This window comes from Artemia sp. Qi Xiang Cuo, chromosome 1 (assembly GCF_049724085.1).
Source record: "Artemia sp. Qi Xiang Cuo chromosome 1, ASM4972408v1, whole genome shotgun sequence".
Taxonomy (NCBI): domain Eukaryota; kingdom Metazoa; phylum Arthropoda; class Branchiopoda; order Anostraca; family Artemiidae; genus Artemia; species Artemia sp. Qi Xiang Cuo.
This window is the reverse complement of record NC_142794.1, coordinates 70,485,566-70,494,596: the sequence shown is the minus strand read 5'-3', so window position 1 is coordinate 70,494,596 and position 9,031 is coordinate 70,485,566.

The window sequence follows — 9,031 nt, the reverse complement described above, 5'->3', positions numbered from 1 at the left end:
GAACCATTGAAGCGCATCAAGTTGAATGAACTTTATCAAGGCCAATCCCTAGGGCACTCTTGAGGTTGAACAATCTTTATCTAGGTCAGCCTCTATTATACTTTGCAGAGACGTATAGGAACCACTGAAGCGTATCAAGTTGAATGAAGCTCTACACCTTTTCAAAGAGAGTAAGTAGCTGAACTTTTACATAACAGATTTCTTTGGCCTTGAGTATGGATATAAATTGCTTGACAAGTAGTTGATATCGCAGTTCCAAATAGACATTTGACTAACTTACGTTTATTAGAGTTCGGAAAACCTTCTATTATTCAAATTGAGTGGTTTTACACTATTGAAAGTTGAAGGAGTTGACAATAATGATATAAAGACGAGAGTTCCCAATGTAGCAGTGAATATTGTAAAGGATTGTCGGCTAACATTTCAGTGGGATGATATGTTTGATAGATATGTCATATCTTTGAGTAAATTTAAGTTGGAAGAACAATTATGCTTTGCTGCCAAAGTGAACATTATGCATATATCGAGACTAAAACTTCGATTGAATGCAATCATGAAACATATTGAGGACAATGGATTAGGACATCTCGTGAAAAAAGAGTGAAAATATATAAGTTATTTTATTATTACATTTTCTGACAATAAAAATGTTTTACATTGATTTTTTTCTGTTTAGATATTATTAATTTTCTATTTAGGTATTGTTAGTATTGTTAGTCTTTATCGATATTATTTGTCGGATACGTCGGATAACATTGACAGAATCTATGTATTAGAATGAATAAATTCTTTATCATCATTCGTTGTCGAATATTTCATTATGAAAAAACTGCAAGAAAGTAACAAACTCTTTCTTGTTGAATTTCACCTCTTGGATACACAATACAGAAAATTCATTCAAGAAATTATGATAAAATTGTAATTTCCGGGCTTCATTTGCATGCAATAGATACCGAGAGCTCTATGACTACTCCCCTCAATGAATTCTACGGGTTTTATGACTCTTACCCACAATGAATTCAGATGGTTTAAGGACTCATCCCCCTAGCCATAACTCCATTCAACCTTGAGCAAAGGTAAAAAAGTTTAATGAAGTACTTCTCTACTTAAATACTACATTAATAGCTTCCAAGATGATAGTACTATATGACACAGAATTTATCGGCTTGAAAAAATCATGCTTTGTCAGATATGCTTGATAAAATTGAGAAAATCTAAGTATCAGAGTGATTAAATTCGAGTGATTAAATCAGAGTACGTTTGATAACACTGACATAATTTAATTGTCAAATTGAACAAATTCCTTATTAACATTCTTTATCGATATCATTTGTCGGATACGTCAGATAGCATTGACAGAATCTATGTATTAGAATGAATAAATTCTTCATCATCATCCGTTGTCGGATATTTCGTTATGAAAAAATTGCAAGAAAGTAACAAACTCTTTCTTGAATTCACCTCTTGGATACACAATACAGAAATTTCATTAAAAAAATTATGATAAAATTGTAATTTCCGGGATTTATTTACATACAATTTATACCGAGACTGCTATGACTACTGCCCTCAATGAATTCTACGGGTTTTATGACTCCTCCCCACAATGAATTGAGATGGTTTTAGGACTCATCCCCCTAGCCATAACTCCATTCAACGTTGAGCAAAGGTATAAAATGTTAATGAAGTATCTTCTCTAATTAAATACTACATTAATAGCTTCCAAGATGATAGGACTGTATGACACAGAATTTATCGGCTTGAAAAATCATCTTGTGGTGTTATATTTAAATGTGCATTTTAATTATTGTCTATGGAACTCGAAGAAATTGACTGTTATCATTTGATATTGAACTATAATATGTTTGAGTACAATAAAAGCTTGTGGAGTACTACATTACGTCGTATAAACAAATGGGATTCTACGATAGAGTGATTACACCGCTTAATAAAAGTGGTCGGGAACTGAGAAATGTTCAGGAGGAAGTCAGTGAAATTTCCTGCTTTTTCGGGGTTGATGGACGTTCAATATGTCAGAAAGAAAGATCTAAAGAAGAGGCATAAACAATATAGATATCTCTACAGAGGGCACTATCAAGAGAGAATGTGTTGAATTATTTTATGGAAAAGATTCAGAATGTCCAAAGCTGTTCAATGATATTAATAATTTATAATAATATATTGATATGTTAATATTCTACATGTCCTTAGTTCATTGAAACCATATTATGCATTACCTCGTTATGTTTTCATCATTTTCAGAGTATGCTAGCATATCAAAGGCTTAGCATCTTTTGTCAGATAGCTCAGGATCAAATTGATAGAATCAAAGTATCAGAGCGAAAAAGTTCTATATCAACATACTTTGTAGGATTTGTCGGTTAACATTATCAAAATCTAAGTGTCAGAGTGAATAAATTATTTATCAATGTCTTTGGACAGATACGTTTGATAACACTGACAAAAACTAAGTATCTTAGGGAACAAATTCCTTATTATCATTCTTTTGTCGAATACATCAGATAACATTCACAAAATCTAAGTAAAAGAGGGAACAAATGCTTTATCAACATGCTTTGTCAGATATACTTGATAAAATTGAGAAAATCTAAGTATCAGAGTAAACAAATTCTTTATCAATATTTTTTGGCAGATACTTTAGATAACTCTGAAATAATTTAAGTATGAAATTGAACAAATTCCTTATTAACATTCTTTATCGATATCATTTGTCGGATACGTAGGATAACATTGACAAAATCTATGTATTAAAATGAATAAATTCTTCATCATCATCCTTTGTCGGATATGTCATTATGAAAAAATTGCAAGAAAATAAAAAACTCTTTCTGGAATTCACCTCTTGGATACACAATAAAGGAAATTCATTCAAGAAATTATGAAAAAAATGTAATTTCCGGGCTTCATTTGCATGCAATAGATACCGAGAGCTCTATGACTCCTCCCCGCAATAAATTCTACGGGTTTCATGAGTCCTCCCCACAATGAAATCAGATAATTTTAGGACTCATCCCTCTAGTAATAACTCCATTCAACCTTGAGCAAAGGTACAAAAGTTTAATGAAGTACTTCTCTACTTAAATACTACATTAATAGCTTCCAAGATGATAGGACTGTATGACACAGAATTTACCGGTTTGGAAAAATCATCTTGTGGTGTTATATTTGAATGTGCATTTTTATTATTGTCTATGGAACTCGAAGATATTGACTGTTATCATTGGATAGTGAACTATGATGTGTTTGAGTACGATAAAAGCTTGTGGAGTACTACAATACGTCATATAAACAGACTGGGATTCTACGATAGAGTGATTACACTCCTTAATAAAAGTGGTCAGGAACTGAGAAATTTTCAGGGGGAAGTCAATGAAATTTGCAGCTTTTTCGGGGTTGAAGCACGAAATCATGTTAGGTCCATTTGGGTTCACTTAGCGTGGCGCGCCACGCTAAGATAACCTAAATGAACCTAAAGTGAATGCAGTTATTTGAAAAAAGGTGGTATTGTAGGTTGGCTGCAGGTGCCCGGGTGAAGGAAAAATCAGTTGTTCTGCCATTTATTCCTTGATTGAAATAGATGGTAGCATTTGCTGTAGTAAAAAAAATGAGCCTAGCTTTTTGAATCTTTCTCTCACTAGGCCCCTGGGGCGAATTTAAGAAAGAGTTTGTTACTTACTTACTTACAATTTTTCTTTTCATAGTTTCTTGAATGAAATTTTCGTATTGTGTATCCAAGAGGTGAACTCAAAAAGAGTTGGTTACAAACTTACAATTTTTTTTCATAGCTTCATGAATGAAATTTCTGTATTGTGTATCCAAGAGTTGAATTCAAGTATGAGTTTGTTACTTATTTACTATTTTTTCATGATATCATGATTGAATTTTCTGTATTGTGTATCCACGAGGTGAATTCAAGAAAAAGTTTGTTACCTACTTACAATTTTTTCATAATTTTTTCATAATTGAATGAGATGTCTGTATTGTGTATCGAAGAAGTGAATTTAAGAAAGAGTTTGTTACTTACTTACATTTTTTCATAATTTCTTGAATGAAATGTCTGTAATGTGTATCCAAGAGGTGAATTCAAGAACGATTTTGTTACTTATTTACAATTTTTTCATAATTTCTTGAATGAAATATCTGTATTGTGTATCCAAGAGGTGAATTCAGGAAAGAGTTTGTTACTTACTTACAATTTTTCATAATTTCTTGATTGAAATTGCTGTATAGTCTGTCCAGGTAGAAAATTCAAGAAAGAGTTTGTTTACAATTTTTTTTCTCATAATTTCCTGAATTAAACTCCTGTATGGTGTATTCGAACGGTTAATTCTAGAAAGAGTTTGGGGTTGGGGGATTGGAACCCTTTGGGGTTGGGGTAGGGGGATCGGAACCCTTTAGGGTTGGGGTAGAGGACCTCACGACACTGTTAAAATACAACTTGTGTATTATAAGGACCACAGAGTTTTACCCTTAAATTCTCTTCTAAAACCTTTTCTAAAATCAGCTTTTAAAATGTCTCTAACTGTTTCGCCGAAATAATTCCCTATAATGGCTAAAAAGGTTTCGCCCAAATAATCCCTAAACGTAATTTCAGCGTGTTCCTTTTGTTTTGGCATCCCTGTGCTTTCACATTTGAAATTACAAAGAAACCTTTTCGCGCGCTAAGATCAAAACATTCACTCGGGAACGATTCTCTTTAGAAACAACAAATTAATTCCCCTTTCATGTCAATCAATCAATCATGACATCATCTGTCACGTGCGATCTAAACTTTGCCCCGGAAACGTTCTCTCTGGGAATACATCAAAGACATTAATTAACTTAACGTCATCTGTCAGACATTAATTAACTTTGCTCGGAAACAATTTGATTAATGACTCACTTGCTCTGAAATGGTCTTTGAAAAGTAATTCTTGGTGTTAAGGTAACCAAAAAGCTGTAAAGTATAGTTGTGGGTGAAAAAGACAAGTACTTCAAGTTGCAAAATGGGTTTAGGAGGGACATTAAGAAAGTAACTTGCTCTGAAATGTTATTTGAAATGTATTTCTTGGTTTTTAGTTAAAAGATAATCTGTATAGTATAGTTGTGGGTGAAAAAGATAAGTACTTCAAGTTGCAAAATGGGTTTAGGAGGGACATTAAGAAAGTAACTTGCTCTGAAATTGTATTTGGAAAGTATTTCTTGGTGTTGAGGTAACCAAAAAGCTGTAAAGTATAGTTGTGGGTGAAAAGATAAGTACTTCAAGTTAGAAAATGGCTTTAGGAGGGACATTAAGAAAGTAACTTGCTCTTAAATGGTCCTTTAAAAGTATTTCTTGGTGTTGAGGTATCCAAAAAGCTGTATGGTCTAGTTGTGGTGAAAAAGATAAGTACTTCAAGTTGGAAAATGGGTTTAGGAGAGACATGAAGAAAGTAACTTGCCCTGAAATGTTGTTTGGAAATTATTTCTTGGTGTTGCGATATTCCAAAAGCTGTAAAGCATAGTTGAGGGTGAAAAAGATAAGTACTTCCAGTTGGAAAATGGGTTTAGGAGGGACGTTGAGAAAGTAACTTGTTCTGAAATGGTCCTTGAAATGTATTTCTTGGCGTTGAGGTAAACAAAAGGCTGTAAAGTATAGTTGCCTGTGGAAAAGAGAAGTACTTTAAGGTCCAAAATAGGTGTTGAAGAGAAATTAAGAAATTAAGTTTCTCTGAAATATTCTTTGAAGAGTGTTTATAGGTTTTGAAGTAAAAAAAAAGCTGTAAATTATAGTTTATTGTGAAAAAGATAAGTACTTTAAGTTGAAAATTGGCTTAGGAGGGACATTAAGAAAGTAACTTACTATGAAATGGTCCTTCAAAAGTATTTCTTGGTGTTCAGGTATCCAAAAAGTTGTAAAGTATAATTTCGGGTGAAAAATATAAGTACTTCAAGTTGGAAAATAGGTGTAGGAGGGACATTAACAAAGTAACTTGCTCTGAAATGGTACTTGAAAAGTATTTCTTGGTGTTGAGGTATCCAAAAAGCTGTAAAGTATAGTTGTGGGTGAAAAGATAAGTACTTCAAGTTAGAAAATGGGTTTAGGAGGGACATTAAGAAAGTAACTTGCTCTGAAATGGTCCTTGAAAAGTATTTCTTGGTGTTGAGGTATCCAAAAAGCTGTAAAGTATAGTTTTGGGTGAAAAAGATAAGTACTTCAAGTTGGAAAATGGGTTTAGGATGGACATTAAGAAAGTAACTTGCTCTGAAATGATCTTTGAAAATTATTTCTTGGTGTTGAGGTATCCAAAATGTGTAAAGTATAGTTGTGAGTGAAAAAGATAAGTGCTTCAAGTTGGAAAATGGATTTAGGAGTGACATTAAGAAAGTAACTTGCTCTGAAATTGTCTTTGAAAAGTATTTCTTGATGTTGAAGCATCCAAAAAGCTGTAAAGTATAGTTGTGGGTGAAAATGAGAAGTACTTCAAGTTGTAAAATGAGTTAAGGAGTGACATTAAGAAAGTAACTTGCTCTGATATTGTCTTTGAAAAGTATTTCTTGGTGTTGAGTTATCCAAAAAGCTGTAAAGTATAGTTGTGAGTGAAAAATATAAGTACTTCAAGTTAGAAAATGGGTTTAGGAGGGACATTAAGAAATTAACTTGCTCTCAAATGGTCTTTGAAAAGTATTAAAAAAAAATGGAGCGGGGACTCTTGGGGGGCCCGGGGAGGGCCTTTGGGGATCCGGGGGCCCTTGAGGGCAGGGTGGTCCTTTGGGAGCCCGGGGGACCTTTGGGAACAGGGTGAGGGCCTTTGGGGGCCCGGGGGCCCTTTGGGAGCCTGGTGGTCTTTTGGGAGCCCGGTGGGCCTTTGGGGGCCCGGGGAGGGCCTTTGGGGGTCTGGGGAGGGCCTTTGGGGGTCTGGGGGCCCTTTGGGAGCTTGGGGGACCTTTGAGTACCGGGGGCTTCCTTCGGGGTTGGGGTAGGGGGATTGGAACCCTTTGGGGTTGGGGTAGGGGGATCGGAACCCTTTGGGGTTGGGGTAGAGGACCTCACGACACTGTTAAAATACAACTTGTGTATTATAAGGACCACAGAGTTTTACCCTTAAATTCTCTTCTAAAACCTTTTCTAAAATTATCTTTTAAAATGTCTCTAACTGTTTCGCCGAAATAATTCCCTATAATGGCTAAAACGGTTTCGCCCAAATAATCCCTAAACGTAATTTCAGCGTGTTCCTTTTGTTTTGGCATCCCTGTGCTTTCACATTTGAAATTACAAAGAAACCTTTTCGCGCGCTAAGATCAAAACATTCGCTCGGGAACGATTCTCTTTAGAAACAACAAATTAATTCCCCTTTCATGTCAATCAATCAATCATGACATCATCTGTTACGTGCGATCTAAACTTTGCCCCGGAAACGTTCTCTCTGGGAATACATCAAAGACATTAATTAACTTAACGTCATCTGTCAGACATTAATTAACTTTGCTCGGAAACAATTTGATTAATGACTCAATAATCCATGAAAGTGAGAAAGTTCCTGTTTTTCCATTCTCACTGACAAAATCCATAAAACAGACATAAATGTGAGAAAGTTTCTGTTTTTTCATTCTCACTGACAAAATCCATAAAAACATCCATAAATGTGACAAAATTCCTGTTTTTTCAAATTCTCACTGACAAAAACCATAAAAACAGACATAAATGTGACAAAATTCCTGTTTTTCAAATTCTCACTGACAACAAACAGACATAAATGTGACAAAATTCCTGTTTTTCAAATTCTCACTGACAAAAACCATAAAAACATACAAAAATGTGACAAAGTTCCTGTTTTTTCAAATTCTCACTGACAAAAACCATAAACCACGTGGTTCTATGCCCATATATGGACTCCCCGTGGGAGTATAAGATAGCTCTCTACTCAGGTGTACTCAAGGACTGAGTGTATAAATGAGGGAAGCTCCCAAATAGTGTGATTTAGGACATTTAAACTTTGTAAGAAGCTTAAGGAAGTAGATTGTGGTATTCAAGCATTGTTAAATATCATTAATATGGTAATCTTTTCTTAATGAAACGATTTGGTAACACCCAGCAAATTTCATAGCACATTACTAACCGACATTTCTGAGGGGACAGGATGAGTGAAAGAAGGGGAATTCACCCCTCCCCGATTATGAAAACTGCATTTTATAATACATTGAAAATTCTTTTCCTTGCTATTTTATTGCAAAAACTGAAAAACAACAAATTTGCCCTGTTTAGATTTAAGAAAATATCTGTAACTCCCCCTCCCTTTTGTGTACCTTCTTGAATTAACACCACTGATATTCGCAGTTTTAGCACTAAGCTTCCGAACTAAAGCAATAATTACATTTTCCGATTTACAAGTAATTAATTTGTCTACTTTTAATTAAAAAAACTTTAAATGTTTGGGATTGATGTTTACTTTCTTTGTATAGAATAGAATAGAATTTATTTGCGCTAAAAGCCCATAGGCCATGGCAAAAAATATAAACAAAGAACCTTTACGAAGAAATTGCACATAACCTAACATAATCCTACAGAAATCTACTTCCATGATTCATTGCGAGACGAAGGAATCGTGCCAAGCTTCTGATACCCATAAAACACTCATCCATACACACATTCACCAACCACTTAAAATCATAATCTCCTCCTACCAAACACTTCCAGTCTCCAATCACTCAGCTCCTCCCATTCACACATCAAGTGATACACGCCCTCATCTAAACCTCCACACATAGGACAAAAATAAGGACCAGCCTCTGACTTTTCCCTCACGATAAACTTTTTTCTTTGGCCCAGTGGCAAACTATAAAACTAGCCTAACACTAAATAATTACCCGTTGTAAATCTAAGCTAATAGCATTCCTCATGTCTAAGTGTTATAGCCTTTAAAACATTTCCCTTGGCTGGTTGAAACAAACATTTGATAAATATCTATGACGGATATTTATTTTTCCGAATTATACTACCTCAGCAAATTATTCCTTTTTTTATAAACCTGAATTAATCCCCTATTCATAT